General features: G+C 34.7%; 1 long non-coding RNA gene across 1 annotated transcript; it reads right to left on the bottom strand.

Annotated features, from left to right (window-relative positions):
- Positions 1-5,385: 5,385 nt before the first annotated feature.
- Positions 5,386-13,702, bottom strand: LOC136846715 (uncharacterized). The gene is made up of 4 exons (XR_010855503.1): positions 13,613-13,702; positions 9,526-9,709; positions 8,502-8,730; positions 5,386-8,244 (listed from the first exon to the last, which is right to left on the bottom strand). It is a non-coding gene; the product is annotated as an uncharacterized lncRNA (long non-coding RNA).
- Positions 13,703-15,964: the final 2,262 nt, after the last annotated feature.

Below are 15,964 nucleotides of genomic sequence, written 5' to 3'. Positions count from 1 at the left end.
GTCTTCAGTGTCAAGGAATAGATTTTGGGGTTATTTCTCAAGAGAATAGTTGGCACTTCAAGTAAAGTTGAGAGATTCCAGTGGAAATGTTATTGGTATATTTTTCTGGTCTAGGATGAGTGAAGGTAAGAAAAACATTTTTAACTATGAATTAGTCATTCTTTATGAATGGCTGACATTTTCAAGTGATGTTTTAGGTATACAGTACTTGAAATGTGCTTTTAAAAGCAGTAAGTCTGTTATTCACTCCATTTTATTTTGGAAGTTACAAACCTTTGCTTTAAGTGCAGACCAGTACCCAGACCATTCTTGTCAATACTAAGAAGAAAGCCATTGATCCCATGATGAGTTCCCATATGGATTTTGTCTATTTTCCAGCAGTTTGTCTTATTTTCCAGCAGTTTCCAATCAGTCATTCTATAGTTTCCAATTATCCCCATGGCTCTGTGCTTATCCATTTGTGTAATTTGTGGTTTTCATGATGTAAGTTTTTAGTGGTTTTTTTCCTGAGCCATCAGGTGTTGCTGCTTTGGTATTTTTTGTATTTTTGCTTTGGGTCAGCTGCCTTGTTAAAGTGAATGTCGCTTGCTATGAGTAATGTATGTAATTTTTGATCTTGAATGTTAATGCAATACATCAAATAAAGCAGTATTGGTTATCCTTGTATCTTACGCTTAAGATACAATAAGCCGTGTATATTTTTTAGAATTAAATCTTATAGGGAGACTTCAGATAATGGTTGCTGTAATTGTTGCTTTGATTTTAGGTGTTATAGGACATTGAAGGGCTTAACGTTGGATCAGTTAAGGTATTAGTGAGGGGTCTTTGCTTGACCCTTCAACTGTTTGTTTTTGCTCGTGCTGCCTCCTATCCAGTCAGTGTTCTCTCTGCAGAATTTCAACGTCATTAGAACTTAGTGGATTCTCCTCCGGACTTGCCTTCAATTCCAGTTTGTCAAAGATTGGGTTCCTTTCTTATTGGTGCGGGTTTTCTGATGCAAGTGCAGTTGTTGCTTATACCTTTCATGCTCCTCTTTGCTCTGATTTTCGCACCACTGATGCCGAAGAAAAGCTTCACCTCTAAACCTCTCCTAATGAGAAAAACTTGCTTTCTATAGGCAACTTATAAGCCGAAGAAAAGCTTCACCTCTAAACCTCTCCTAATGAGAAAAACTTGCTTTCTATAGGCAACTTATAAGCCGAAGAAAAGCTTCACCTCTAAACCTCTCCTAATGAGAAAAACTTGCTTTCTATAGGCAACTTATAAGCCGAAGAAAAGCTTCACCTCTAAACCTCCTAATGAGAAAAACTTGCTTTCTATAGGCAACTTATAAGCCGAAGAAAAGCTTCACCTCTAAACCTCTCCTAATGAGAAAAACTTGCTTTCTATAGGCAACTTATAAGCCGAAGAAAAGCTTCACCTCTAAACCTCTCCTAATGAGAAAAACTTCCTTTCTATAGGCAACTTATAAGTGGTGCTCATCTAATGAGCATGAGGAAAAAAATTTTCTAAGTCCTTAAGGACTAGATGCTTTTAAGCCTATATTTCCTGTATACATTGTACATTGCCATACCACAATCTTTTCAGTTAATAAGGACACCTTTGGTTTATCCATCCAAGCAGCACCTTACTCTGGTCTATTATAGAGTAGTTTTGAAGTTCTTTATGAACCAGTAAAGCATCTGGCATTTCTTTGTTTTTTCAGGATGTTTTAATGTTTTTCACCATGCATTTCTTTCTGAAAAGACATTTTTGGAATATGAGCTTGACATCTTTTTCCCCGTAGGACATCATATATTGGCTGGAGGGTAGATTTAGGCCAGTTAAACCTTTTACGTCTTTACTGCTAATATTATCGAGAGGTATATACTGCCACCCAAAAGAATGTTTTTTGTTCCCTGTCTTGGGGGCTAGGCAGTCAACCTTGTACCTTTATCCACTTTGTTTGGGATTATGCAAGAGTTTTAAACTTGTTCAAGCACCCTTGATAAATTTTAATTTCATTTGACAACTAAATTTATGGGAGGAATGTTTTTGTAGTTCAAACTAATTTCTTATTTGATTACTCTTGCTTGATACACATTCACGTAGCTGGATCCCCAGCTAATCATTTCTGGCTTGACAGTCCTTGCCAGCGATCACTCATCTGTTTGCTGACATATGAAAGAAAAAGTTTGATTTTACTAGCTTAAGTTTCGTTTTACTAGCTTAAATTTCCGGATGGCTGCTAATGATTTTTTCTGGTAGTTCCTTTTGATACCAGCTACATTCTTGGAGCAGGCATTTGGTTTCAGTTAATCTTTGATAACCAGCTACTTTCTTGGAGTGGGCATTTGGTTTCAGTTAATCTTTGATACCAGCTACTTGCTTGGAGCAGGCATTTGGCTTCAGTTAATCTTTGATACCAGCAACTTTCTTGGAGCGGGTATTTGGTTTGTTAATCTTTTGATACCAGCTACTTTCTTGGAGCAAGCATTTGGCTTTAGTTAACCTTTGATAACAGCTACTTTCTTGGAGCAAGCATTTGGCTTTAGTTAATCTTTTGATACCAGCAACTTTCTTGGAGCAAGCATTTGGTTTCAGTTACTCTGATACCAGCTACTTTATTGGAGTGGGCATTTGGTTTCAGTTACTCTGATACCAGCTACTTTATTGGAGTGGGCATTTGGTTTCAGTTACTCTGATACCAGCTACTTTATTGGAGTGGGCATTTGGTTTCAGTTAATCTTTTGATACCAGCAACTTTCTTGGAGTGGGATTTTGGTTTGTTAATCTTTTGATAGCAACTTTTTTGGAGTGGGCATTTGGTTCCAGTTAATCATTGGTTAAAAGTATGGATACACTTGAAAGCTCGTACATTTGCTGGAAAAATACCGTGGATAAGCTTTAGCTTTTTCAACCTTTACTGCAATTTAGTGAACTGCCACAATGAATGAAGTGTGGTTCTGTTTAAGGTAGGAAACGAGTTCAAGTAATGATTTGTTTGATGGTCCATTGAAAGCAGTTTTTTAAAAAAAAAAAAAGCCCACTGGCAAATAAGATAAATAAGTTTATGTAAAAAAATCAATTCGTGCTCACAAAAATTTGAATTTTTAAGTTTAAAATTCATAGTAATTTGATAGTAAGTTTTAACAGCAATTTTAGTTTTTTTATATGTACTGAGTTTGGAACTTTGATTTTTTTTTTTTATGCTATGCTTTGAAATTTGATCTTGAAATTTTATGCAACTTAAGATCAGATCTTAAATTTTTCTTTATTTTGAATTGGAGCTTGATCATAATTTTAATTTTTATCTTAAATTTTTCATTGATATATGAAACTCAAACTTGTGTATTGTATGTATAGTTTGATCTTAGTTGTATGTATAGTTTGATCTTAGTTTTCAGAGTAACGACTTTAATTTTCTTTGATTATTTTTGACCTTAATTTTTTTTTTTTGTTTGATCTTGAAACTGTTTTTTGTACATATTTGAGTTACTTAGTAAAATGAGTTTAGCTCAACGCTTAAAACAACGCTTGAAAAATTCTTTTTAAAGAATCTTAACTGACGAAGATTGACTAGAATGTAATCTGTATTAAATTAATGAAGTGACTAGAATGTAATCTGCATTAAATTAATGAAGTGACTAGAATGTAATCTGCATTAAATTAATGAATGAAGAGTGACTAGAATGTAATTTGCTTAATTTAATGAAGAGTGACTAGAATGTAATCTGCATTAAAATTAATGGAGAGTTTTTTGCAGGTTTGTGTACTTTAGCTGAAGACAAATGCTTTAGATGGATATTGGAGGAAAGATGAAAATATAAACGTCGTTATCTACACTACAGTGGAAAGGAGAGGAAAGAACACGAAAAGTTTCATTACCTTCTAACGCAATTATGGACAACCTTGTTCTTCAAACTACCTGAAAGTTTGAAGTAACTATCTGCTGTAACTAATATTATACGTATATGGAAAATAAAACTAAAACTACAACAGAAAACTATTTTTAAAACCCAACACAATACTGGTTTTTAACAATTCCAAAAGTTTTTGGCTTCTTTAGATGTCTTGAGACCTATGGTTTAATATTTACTTCGTAAAAATATTCTCTATGGCAACCAGCTTTATGGAGCCTCCTGCCTTGCTGACTTGAAGGGTAGTTTAAGGGATTTTCGGAGCCCCCATTAGAAGTAATCTTGCCGATTTAGTATATGCATTATAGTCTTGGAGCTTTGACCACTCTTAAATCACGAGATACGTAAAGCACATATTGCTTCAGCGCTCTTCCACACCCCTGAAAAGCTTAGTGCAGAAATTGCCTTTCCAGCGGTGCGATTGTTACACAATACTCAGTTACTCAGATAGCATAGAAGCCCAGCCAATGCCAAAAGCAGATCACGCATACAAGCGATTATCAACCAAGGTCACTTCCATGTATTGAGGCCAACATGCTTACCCTATGCATTGTAAACTAAGACAGGCTAAGGTGTTACCACATGATCCAATATAATGGCTCTTTTCAGTCTGAATCTAGAACACCTACGGGTTTTGACAAACATTTTAGATTGCTTAGGTTCCTCTACTTCAAAATCTAAATAACTTCAACGTACGTGACCCAACTTAACTTTATCCATCGACTTAATAAAGTAAAAAATAAATGATAGAACTCTGCTCGGCAAATTATAGAACTTACTGCAAATTCCAATGTTTACCAATATGAATAAATTACCTCGTGTTTTACAGTAAAAAAACTCTAGAAGCTTAATGCCAACTTAAACTTGGAACGCAAATGTTGAGATACAATGTTGAGATACACATTATAAAGAATATATTTGTGAGAAATATTGTTGGGCAACCTAACCTAAAATCTGCCTAATTGTAACACTAATGGAAACTAATGGCTGATCGCGAAATAATTCTAATTACATAACTGGAAAATGGTCATCCTTCATAAAACTTGGTATCTTTGAAATCCATTTACTTCTATTATAAATTCATTCATAATGAATAACTCCAGTGTGATTCGTGCAAAATCATTTACTTTATAGAAAGCAAGAAAATACTTGTTTCACTAGCATACGTAATTCTGGGAATTTGCTGAACTGGATTGTATGCATTCGTCACCAAAGACTGGCGAATTATTTTTGTGCCAAAATGTGCCTCCTGTAGTTAATTTCTTTCTTCTACAGGAGTTCAATTACATTAGTATATTCCAAGGATTATTCTCACCAACTGTCTTACATTATACGAAAAAATTGTTACTTTATAATCCATGAACTACTGCAATGTTCTAAAATATTTTCTTGAGTATAATCAATCCTTTACAAATCTCGAGACGAAAAAAAGTTATACACAAGCAAAATCTTGAAACGCCACAAAGGAATATGTACATAAGCAAAATAAACTCAATAGGATTATTATTACGTATGACAATTTACAAAGGATCCTTCAACAGTAAGCATAAACAATACATTTTGTCACGAAAGGTATACATGCAACTCAAACTCAAAAGCCGACAAGATAACTCAAACTCGACAACCATCTCGCAGTTCGACAGCATTTGTACAAGATTGAGTCGGGTAAACATGGAGACGTGTAGCGAATGTTCTCGCCATCCATAGTTCTTCCCCCAGCAGGGTGGACAAATCGGACCGAAGTCGCCTTCTACATACACGAGAACCACCTGACCAAGTTTGGATTCGGCTGCTCTACCACCACGATGAAAGAAACTAGACGGAAAGTATCGTTCTCCTCGGTTTATCATATGTTTAACAAGATTTCGTAGGTTGAAGGTTCAAGAAAGCTGACTTTCTGAGAGAGAGAGAGAGAGAGAGAGAGAGAGAGAGAGAGAGAGAGAGAGAGAGAGACTGCTAGAAGGGGCACTTTACCTACGTCCAAGAATTCGGCGAAGAATTCCTACCTTGATGTAATTCAAATTGAACCCATTTGATTTTATCCCTAAATGAATTACTACCACACCAAGTCATTACCGATCTGATTATGAGTTCGTCCTGTGTTTGCCTTTAAGCGCAGATCCAGCTATACCGTTTTTTATTAACATAAATTTGTCAAGTTTCTATAAATAATGCGGTTACATTTATTCTAGTGATACTTAGGATACTTTGTGACAATCTTACAAATTCTTTTACTTAAATACTGCCCCAATGCTTACAGTTTTAACTTCTCATAATATGCTTTCAAGATTGTAATGCCAATTCCATTTCCTAAATCTCTTATGCTTTAGTTCGTTTAAATCTGGCTAAAAATGCAGTGTAATTTATAATATTGATATTCCGTTACTTAATTTTGATTTTAAAGAATTCACAATGCCTGGGGATATTTCTCAAAATTTTAATTTTCACTTAATGGCGTATCTAAGCAAGCATGTAAGAACGTTCAAATTATTCGGAACACTAATGTATCGTTTATATCAAATTCACTTTTTTCAGATCTTTACCCTTGGGTAGAACACTTCCAACCTACACTTAGCTCTGGGGGTACCATGTATTAAGACATTAACAGTCTAATAAAATACTAAGCACTGAAAAACTGCAAACAGCCAGCATTAACAAAAATGGATATTGCATCTACCAAAAGTATGTTTTTAAAACAAGACTGACAAAAAGTTTTTTTCAAAGTACCATTAACGTATCTATTAAAATTTTCGGAACTCCCACGCTTTTCAAAGGCCTCAGGCTTATTAACTCTGTTACTAGTACTAGGTTTATCCTTGTATACCAAACAGGTACTGTTAATCATGGCTGCCTAATAGCGTTACCCGTGGCCAAAATCCTAAACTGACCTACCAGTAATGCAAGATTTAAACTTACGTGTTACATTACTAAACTTTTAATACTTTATTTAGCCTTCTTTATTTCGAGTACACGAATGCTTTACAAAAGTAAGAGATTAGGAGCACTTGAGCCACAAGCCGGTACCACCTTTTGAGTCGATTGCATGTTATCATTCAGCATAACAAAAAATATTGGCATGCCAGGTCAAAGGAAAAAAAAAATTAAATCAAAAGGGAAGTTTCATTGTAAACAAATATCCGGTATTAAAAGCAAAATCACGCAAGATCCTGTAATTGCAAGAGCAACTGTAATGAATTATTGAGTACTTAATATCTTGAGAACATTCAGAATCCATTAACATGACAAATCTTGTGTAAACTATGAAAATATTTACCATGTCCGAGAACTACATCAAAACATTCAGCAAATACTACAAACTGTCCAGAATTTGTAAAACCTGCCTTTTCTTCTAAATAAATTATAGCTACGAGCAGTTCACGTCGATCATAAAACCACATTAAAATTAAATATGGATTTGCTTTTTAACTTAAGTCATTAACTATGCAGTGGTATTTAACTTTAGTCAAGAGGTTTTACTAGCCTATTTTAGATAGTGACTGAATAGCTTACTCAGTTCTAACATTATTACACACCAGTCTTTCAAGAATCATTTTATCAGCTGCCTAGTTATATTCCAGTATGGCTAAAACTATACACAATGACAGAACTGCTTTATCATGAGAGAGAAATCAAGTCAGTTTCCTTCGTTATCAAAGATATTTAGTGTCCTCTGAATACTGGAAAGATCAGTATGCACACTTTTTAACCAGTGGAACCCAAACAGACCAGTTTTCTCTTAGAAACCTAGAAACCAGACAGTCAATTTGCTCCTGATAAATCATGTCAAATCAGGGCAAATGTAGAATCCCACACAGAACCAAAAGCAATTAATCGAAAAAAAAAAACTCAAAATGCGCAAATCATAGATACCCTCAGAACTAACACTAGCATTACTTGGCCCTGGTATGGCTAGATGGAATAGTTTTTTTAACAATTCCACAGGGGAGGTCATCAAATTCACAATGCAATAAATTAAGCACATCAGCCTTAATATTCAGTTACAACCTTGGCTAACATATCTGTATGAATCAAATGCTAAAGGCAGCATGTCTGATCACCTGTGTACCAAAGTAACAAACATTCTGAACCTGAGCCACGCCAGTGAAAAACTTTCTGCAGTGGTAGAGCATATCAGTAATGAGTGAAAGAACACAAGGAAGCAGGGGCTTTGACCCATCTCTTGAATAATTAAAAAGTTAAAACTCCCAAGCCATATCTCAAAACAGGCCAAGATCACTGTTCTAATGGGGGCATCAACAGCTTGGTTGCCTTCTTGAAACACTTGCTCCTCCCACACGAGGCCACTGCAGTGCTGATTCAGGATCGTTCTTTATTCTTCCCATTTCTGTAAAAAAAAAAAAAAGTACATTAATCAATATGAACAAATGTACCTTTGCCATTTAAATGATTACATGGAATTCACAATCTTTAAATTTATAAGACATCGTAATCTCATTAACTACGACTACTTTTCGAAATTTCTTAAGATAAAACTACAGAAAGCAATGCAGCCATAATTAAAGTCTTTAAACCTGAACTTGCTTCCTAGGGTTTGCCTAAAACTGCGTCTACAGAAATGGAGTAAATTTAAAATAAACTTACTTCTGCAGTGGTTGTGCATATCAGTAATACTTGAAAGAGAACAAGTAGGGACTTTGATCTCTTGAATAATTAAAATGGTTAAAACTTCCATGCCATATCTCAAAACATGGCCAAGATCTGTTCTAATGGGGCCATCAGCAGCTTGGTTGTCTTCTGGAACCACTTGCTCCCACACGAGGCCACTGCAGTGCTCATTCATCTTCCATTACAGCCACCAAGAAAATCGTTCCTGCGGAAAGAAGGGCAAAAATCAACTATCCACATTTGTACCATAAAAATAAGGTTTTGAGAGCTATTCGATCATTTATACAGGAAATTTAATTTTTCTGTTCTAATGGCTATGAATTTCAATATGAAAAGAATACCTATACATTAATACTTTTCTACGTTAAATTTCATCCAGTTGTCAATACGTCAGCTATATACCTGAACTGAACAAATGATAATTCTGCATAGATGATATAAACCTTCGGACCTCATGAACAAGCGTTTCAACACTAACAGTAAGCACTTTACATATTCATGTCTGCTTGATGGTCTAATTTCATGCATCTTGACACTTCCTGTAAGCACTTTAAATATTTATGTTATTTGCTTTATGGCCTAATTTCCAATGCTAACACGGCCCTAACCCCAGGCATTATCCCAACGATGACTACAAACTCCTACAGAAAATTTAGTCCTACCAGGTTCTCCAATGATGAAACTCAGGCCAAGGATTTTTTTTTTTTTTTACTGCAATAAAACCAATAATATCTACAGTTCATACGACCAACCAATCACCACCAAAATTGACCAAAAGTAAAAAAATACCTGTAATATACCAAATTCAAGGTGCTAACCTTCAAAATGATAAACAGTGCATTCTGAGAATAATCATTGGAATTTAACCAACAATTTTTCTTTAAGCATATTAGTTCAGTTACTCAGTTCCTTATAGTTAGACGTATAAATTATACTTGCCAATGATTTCGGTTTAGTATTTGAAAGCTGTACAAGTTGCCACTCCAAGAACTTCACTCACCTGAGGTTATGCTCCATTTTTCCACGTCCTTCCTTGAACACTTGCGAAAAACTTCTAGGATCCCCGTGGTAGCTGATTGTGCCATTTCAAAGAGTTTTGAGATGTCAAGCCAACCTTTGAAGCATTATTTCTCTTGGGATCTAAGACCTTCCACCTCTCTAAGCAGACTCCTATTTCAAAGAACCTGTAAAAAACAATTTAAACATCAGAATTCCAGTACTTTGTAAGCAGTTTGATATTTAGTCTGAATGAAAATGAGTGGAATAAACTATGTTCCATAACTACTGAAAAGGTTTTAAAACTTCTGCATTCCAAGAATCACTGGAGCAGACACCAAAGTATATCGTGCTGACAACCTTTGCAAATTTCCCTTACGTCTAGCAGTGCCCGAGAATATGACCAGTTATTCAAGTAGAAAATATGGAGATTATATTTCTACTAGCAGAGGAGTTGCCTACATAGTTAAGCAATTAGCACTCACTGATTGCTTTATGTTCGACTTATGATTCCATAACACGATCCATTAAGAAATGACAATAGCTATCAAGCTTTACTCTATAACTTACCGTTAAAAACAAATACCTAATAACCCATTTCTTCCAAAGCGCTTAGCATGGAAATGAAAAACCACCCAGACTGAAATCCATTGGTCAGCTTGTACGAAAATGATTACATTTTCATGTACTACAACGAATCCAGAGTGAAGTTCAAAGCTTTGCCAGAATTATCTTTTACAAACCATTTAACGTGCTAGAAACATCATGCATATCTTGTAACTGCTAAATTGAAGATTAACGTATAATACGGCAGCTCAATTGAACCTACTAGAAACAGTAAAATGGGACAGGCAGTTGAAGAAATGCGAGCAAAAATTTATAGCGTGGACGCCACAAATTTTATATTTTGCATTACAAACCACTCCTTCGTGTGGTAGGCTACACCCTGCCTTTCGTTGAAATTAAATTTAGAACCGCACGCTAAAATTGCAACGAAATCTTACATTCTCTTATAACTGCCTTAAGCACATTGACTGCACGATTTTAAAGCCACCTGTATAAGGAAAATTTACTTGGCTAGATATACATATAAGCTTGCGTGTAAAATGCTACATCATTGCATCCATTCATGAATACGTTTAGCCGTCTTGATCAACCTTTACTCCAACTTCCCGTTATAAACAAATTCCTAGTAACTCACTTCTTTAAAAGTGCTCTTCGATGGAAATAGACCAGCTTGACTGAGCTCCAGTGGTCAACTATGAAAGTAATAAAATTTCATAAACAAATGAATAAGCACAGCCATGGAACATTTAGCACTATTTCATTTGTATTTAACACAGGCCTATACAAGTATTGACGATAAGCAACTACTAACAAATCTGCTGGACTGCCGGCTGCGATTTTAAGAGCACACTGCCGAATTTTTAGGAATTATCGAATTTTAGTAAACAGGTTAACTGTTTTCTGTCTCGGTAAACACCCCTGAAGCACTAAAAAAGTTTTAGTTTGGTTTATTGGTAATTTTGTTCATCGGCACTGTGAACCACAAATTGTAAAAAGAAAAAATGCAGAAAACGTTTGTGTAAAAAAGTTTGTATGTGTAAATAAACATATCTTGAAGTGTTATTGCCAAAAAAATGTTTAGATTGGTTCGTGGATAATTTTGTTCATCGCTTGTACGGCACTGGACAAATTAAAATTACAAAAATTTTAAATTGAAAAAATAATTCAAAAAATAGTTGTCACCCACTAAAATATCCCATTCTCTCTAGCGCTAGCATCATAGAGAAAACGGGTTATGATATTGATAACTCGCTCAACATGACCTAAGGATTCTCCTAAATGTCCCAAAATTTGTATTGCTGTTTTCTCAAAACTTACTTTTTTCAAAGTGAAGTGCTTAGATCTCCAAGACAAATTCAATGAAAGTTTTACAGCGTGTAGTATATGATTACAAAAGGGTTTTTTTCTGACTAGGCTATTTTTTGCATATTTTGGAAAATAACGTCACTTTTTTCCACCTGCAAAACCTTATTAACTTATGGGTCGAATTTATTGCAGCATTTGTGTTCATTCAGTGTTAGTTGTAAAATAAGTGGTAAAAATATGGGTTATTTTTCGGAAGACTCCAGCCACCTCCCACGTTACAATTTACATTTTTCTTGGGTTAAGCACATCAAAATTTTATTAAATAACCTTCGCAAATGCTTAATAAAAAATTAATCAAATTACGACTATTAAGACAATACACGCCCTCTACCCCCTCCATAGCTAATAAGGCAAAACTGTAACCAGTAAGCACCCCTAGGTCACGTTAGGTTGGTATTTTTAGGTTCTTTTAGTGCCCTCTCATTTCCTAGCCATTTTTGCATGAAAAACCCAAAATGGGGTTTCATGCAAAAATGGCTAGCTGGAGTCTTACGAAACGGTTGACTGAAGTCTTCCGCAAAATTACCAAAATTTGAAGCAAATCCCTTCAATTATAAGGTAGCAACAAGCACTTTATAATGGGGCCTTATGGCGTCAGCGGCATTCAGCCTTTATTATTTTCTTGTTGCTTACTCGAGTTGTCATGAAGTATAAACTGCAGTAACACTAGTTTAAATATAATTTTGCAATTACTGGATGCGGGTAACACAGTTCTTAAGTCTTTCACTTCCATTTTTCTTTTAATTTGCAAAAGCAGACTACCAACCCTCCCTAGGTAACTATTTACTGGAAGCTATATAAGTTACAAGTATCTTCGGAGCAAAGCTAATTGTCTAGCAACCTTAAGGACTAGCCATAGATTATTGTAAAATTATAAAATAAACAATAAAAAAAACATGTTAACGTTTGGTCTTATATAAAAAAAATCCATGTTAGTGTCGATGCTTAATCCCTAGTATTTATCGACTCAGTTTACCAATAATTGACCCCTCATGTTGGAAACAAGTAGACACCAAATACAGTTTGCAGTTTTACCTGATATTGCGCACATGCTAATAAAACGAGATTCTTCTTGAAAGTGACAGCTGACAAACGAATCGAGCGAGCACACAAGACAGTGGTCCAGCCAAGTGTCCCTATTCGCGATAGCCTAACCCCACTGCTCACTTCAGCGAATTTTATGTGGTATGGCGCCAAGAGAAATATATGTATTGTATAACTTACATGCCAATATCCTTAACTATCCTACAAAAAAAAAAAAAAAAAAGCTGTGAAAACAGCAAGTACAAAGTCTGGAATCTCAAAATTAAGGTAGCAATAGGCCAATAGAAAACCATTTATGTTGGGACAATGCTACATTATGGAGCAGTTTATTTAAACTAATGACTTGATGTTATGAGGCTTCCATTTAATAAATTGATATTTACCAGGAACAAAGTGATGCGCTTTCATTTACAAAAAGACATCGCAGGTCCCCCCCCCGCCTTTCGATCTTCTAAGCAATCATTACGTCTTAAGGTACTTTAACCATAGCCTATCACCTAAAATATCCTGCTTACAAATCCATCTGGGAATAACGATATTTACTTTATATATCAAGTTACTGGTGTCCTTAACTACCCGTACTGTTTAAAAGTCAAATACGTACTGTAAATGTATAAGTCATAGCCTACAGTAATATTACTTTTGTCAAAGGAGTCTGAAAATTTCTCTCGCTTATAACACTTTTAAATTCATACCAAATCATTCCCTGAAAGTGCAGCTCAAGCAATGGCCAAATTTTACCAGAGTTGAAATACCTGCTATCGACATCTTTAGCGTACGGGTCGTTTCGGCCGTAAGTCATTTAGGCCGTAAGCACGTTTACGTGCAAAATGGGCGCCGTGTTTACTACCAACCCCTTGGGAATGTACGTAAAACATGAAATAATAATGGTAAATACCATAAACATAATGTCTTACATTGTTTTGGATGTTACGGCCTAAGTGACTTACGGCCGAAACGACCAGGACCGCATCTTTATACCCAAAAGCCGAGCACAGGAGTAAGGTAATATTAAATACTACTGTAAAATTAACGCCGTAAACGGTATGCAAAGTCCTATCGCAATCTAAACAAAAAATGTACTAACGTATACGAAAACACTGAACATAACTTACATTTGAGTCCCACCAAAACATAATTTTCACAGCACTAAAGGACAACAACGACTGACCCCCAAGTTTTGTCAGGACCGGCAAATGCGGAAGAGGAACCTTCTTGACCAATCAGAAGCCTCCACCGTGACAAACGAAGAAGACCCTTGTATTAGGTCTTTTATATTGGCTGGAAAGGTTTTAACAGATGTTTCTATTGGCCGTAGGGCGAACAATACTGTTCAAACGATACCACAACTCTCGTTTTGAAAGCAAACTGGTCATATTTAGGCTACAGACTTACGATATAACCCGAGCATCTGAGAGAGAGAGAGAGTAATTCCTTTTCTGTTACATTTCCATGAGTACCAGCATCTTTGTAGCGAAGACTCTATTGTAAAATTTGCGAACAACCCGGACAACGATATAAATAATAAATTATAAAATAAAATATCATTCTATGTACCGTGACAGTCCGTGCTTATTAAAGAAAACCATTTACAGTACACTCAAAGAAAACGGATTCAGTTGCTACTTACTATGCTAGGGGTGACTGACTACTGAAGCGTTCGTAAATTTGGGTAGACCTTATTTCAGTTAAGGCACCACAAGTTGTCTGCAACTCTGCAATACCGATTTCTCAAAGATTTAACTGGATTTTGCTAAATTTTAAACGGTATAAAGTATTACATGTCACTATGATTCACTCCACATATTTTTCTAAAGAAAAATCAGCCACAATGATGATTCCTTCCACATATTTATTTTTCTAAAGATAACATTTAGTACGGTTCAAGATACTATTATTTCTTGCATATTTCAAAGATTAATATATATATATATATATATATATATATATATATATATATATATATATATATGAATGAAATCATTCACCTCCACTGGAAATAACACTTACCATCCAATACGACCCAGTTTCATTGGAACATCAACAGCATTTTTTTTTTTTTTTTCAAAATAGCAAGAATCCATTTTGAACCCTCCTCTAAGACTAAGTTTATGCTGCTGCTGCAATCAAGCTGTTTTATGAACATTAGCCATAAAACACAAGAGAGGGCAAATCCCATTTACATTTATAGTCATGTCTAAAACTAAGCTACTTCAGAATTTAACTACTACGGTAGCGCACAGTTATTCTTACTTCAGGAGATCCGATAACTCTCGCTCAACCTCCTCACTGAAAAGAAATAATCAGTTGAAAACAACCAAACACAACGATAAGGAAAATGAATTACAGACACTATAATCATGAAACTTTATTGAAGACCACGCGTAATACATGTTCAAGTTGAATATGATGGTTTACCCATTTATGAACGAAGAAGCCATGAACTAAATAACTTTTACTAGAGCAGTGACGCTGCATTAAATTTTCTTTGGCATGTGGCTAAAAGGCTCTACAGTATAAGCAAGCCAGCTCTTACTTGCATATTCTTTGCACTACAGTTCTTTACATACTTGTAAGTGACAATACTAATCTTACTTTTAATCTACTCAAGATGGCTACAGTGAAGCTATTTTCGAGCACGGAATATTTTAAATTCGCGGTTGGCAATTTATGGATGTTTTACAAAGCGTATTGTATAGCTCATTGAGATATATATTTACCGGTGGCCTAACGAATTGCATATTATAAAATGTATGACGGGTACTCAATTTTGCCCGAGAGCAATCACATTGCTACATGATCTGAGACAATGTACAACATTTAATACCTTACATATTGTGTTAGTTATACTTTAAATAACTAACTGGCATCTTTACTCACATCTAAAGATAAAAAACATAGTATATTGCAAGTCTTTAAAGAATAAAATATATAATTCAAGTCTTTTAAAAGTAAAACAACATGAACAATGCTGTTAAACTGTAACGTATTTTGAGAGAACAAAAAAAGGATGTTAATACATGCCACAAATATTTTGTACTGGTTAAGAATGATGCTGTATAAGATTGACAACTAACAACAAAGATTATAAGTACAACTGGGACCTACTTTTCGTCTTAAATAGATGAATACGGTATATATATGTTCGGCATATCAGTGCAGGATAACTGTTAAGAAAGCGATGAATGACAAGGATTATAATTGGATATATACTTCAAATTTCATGATTTGAAACTTTCCCCATCAGAAGTTAAAATCTTTACAGGCACTGGCTTCTAACGTTTGAGTGACGGTTTATAATTGACGGTGAATTATTAATTATGTATATGTATAAATACATATATATATATATATATATATATATATGTATATATACACATATATATATATATATATATATATATATATATATATATATATATATATATATATATATATATATATATATATATATATATATATATATA

This window comes from Macrobrachium rosenbergii, chromosome 15 (genome assembly GCF_040412425.1).
Source record: "Macrobrachium rosenbergii isolate ZJJX-2024 chromosome 15, ASM4041242v1, whole genome shotgun sequence".
NCBI classification, from domain to species: Eukaryota; Metazoa; Arthropoda; class Malacostraca; order Decapoda; family Palaemonidae; genus Macrobrachium; species Macrobrachium rosenbergii.
The sequence above is the reverse complement of the archived record's forward strand: the minus strand, read 5'-3'. Positions and strand labels throughout refer to the sequence as shown.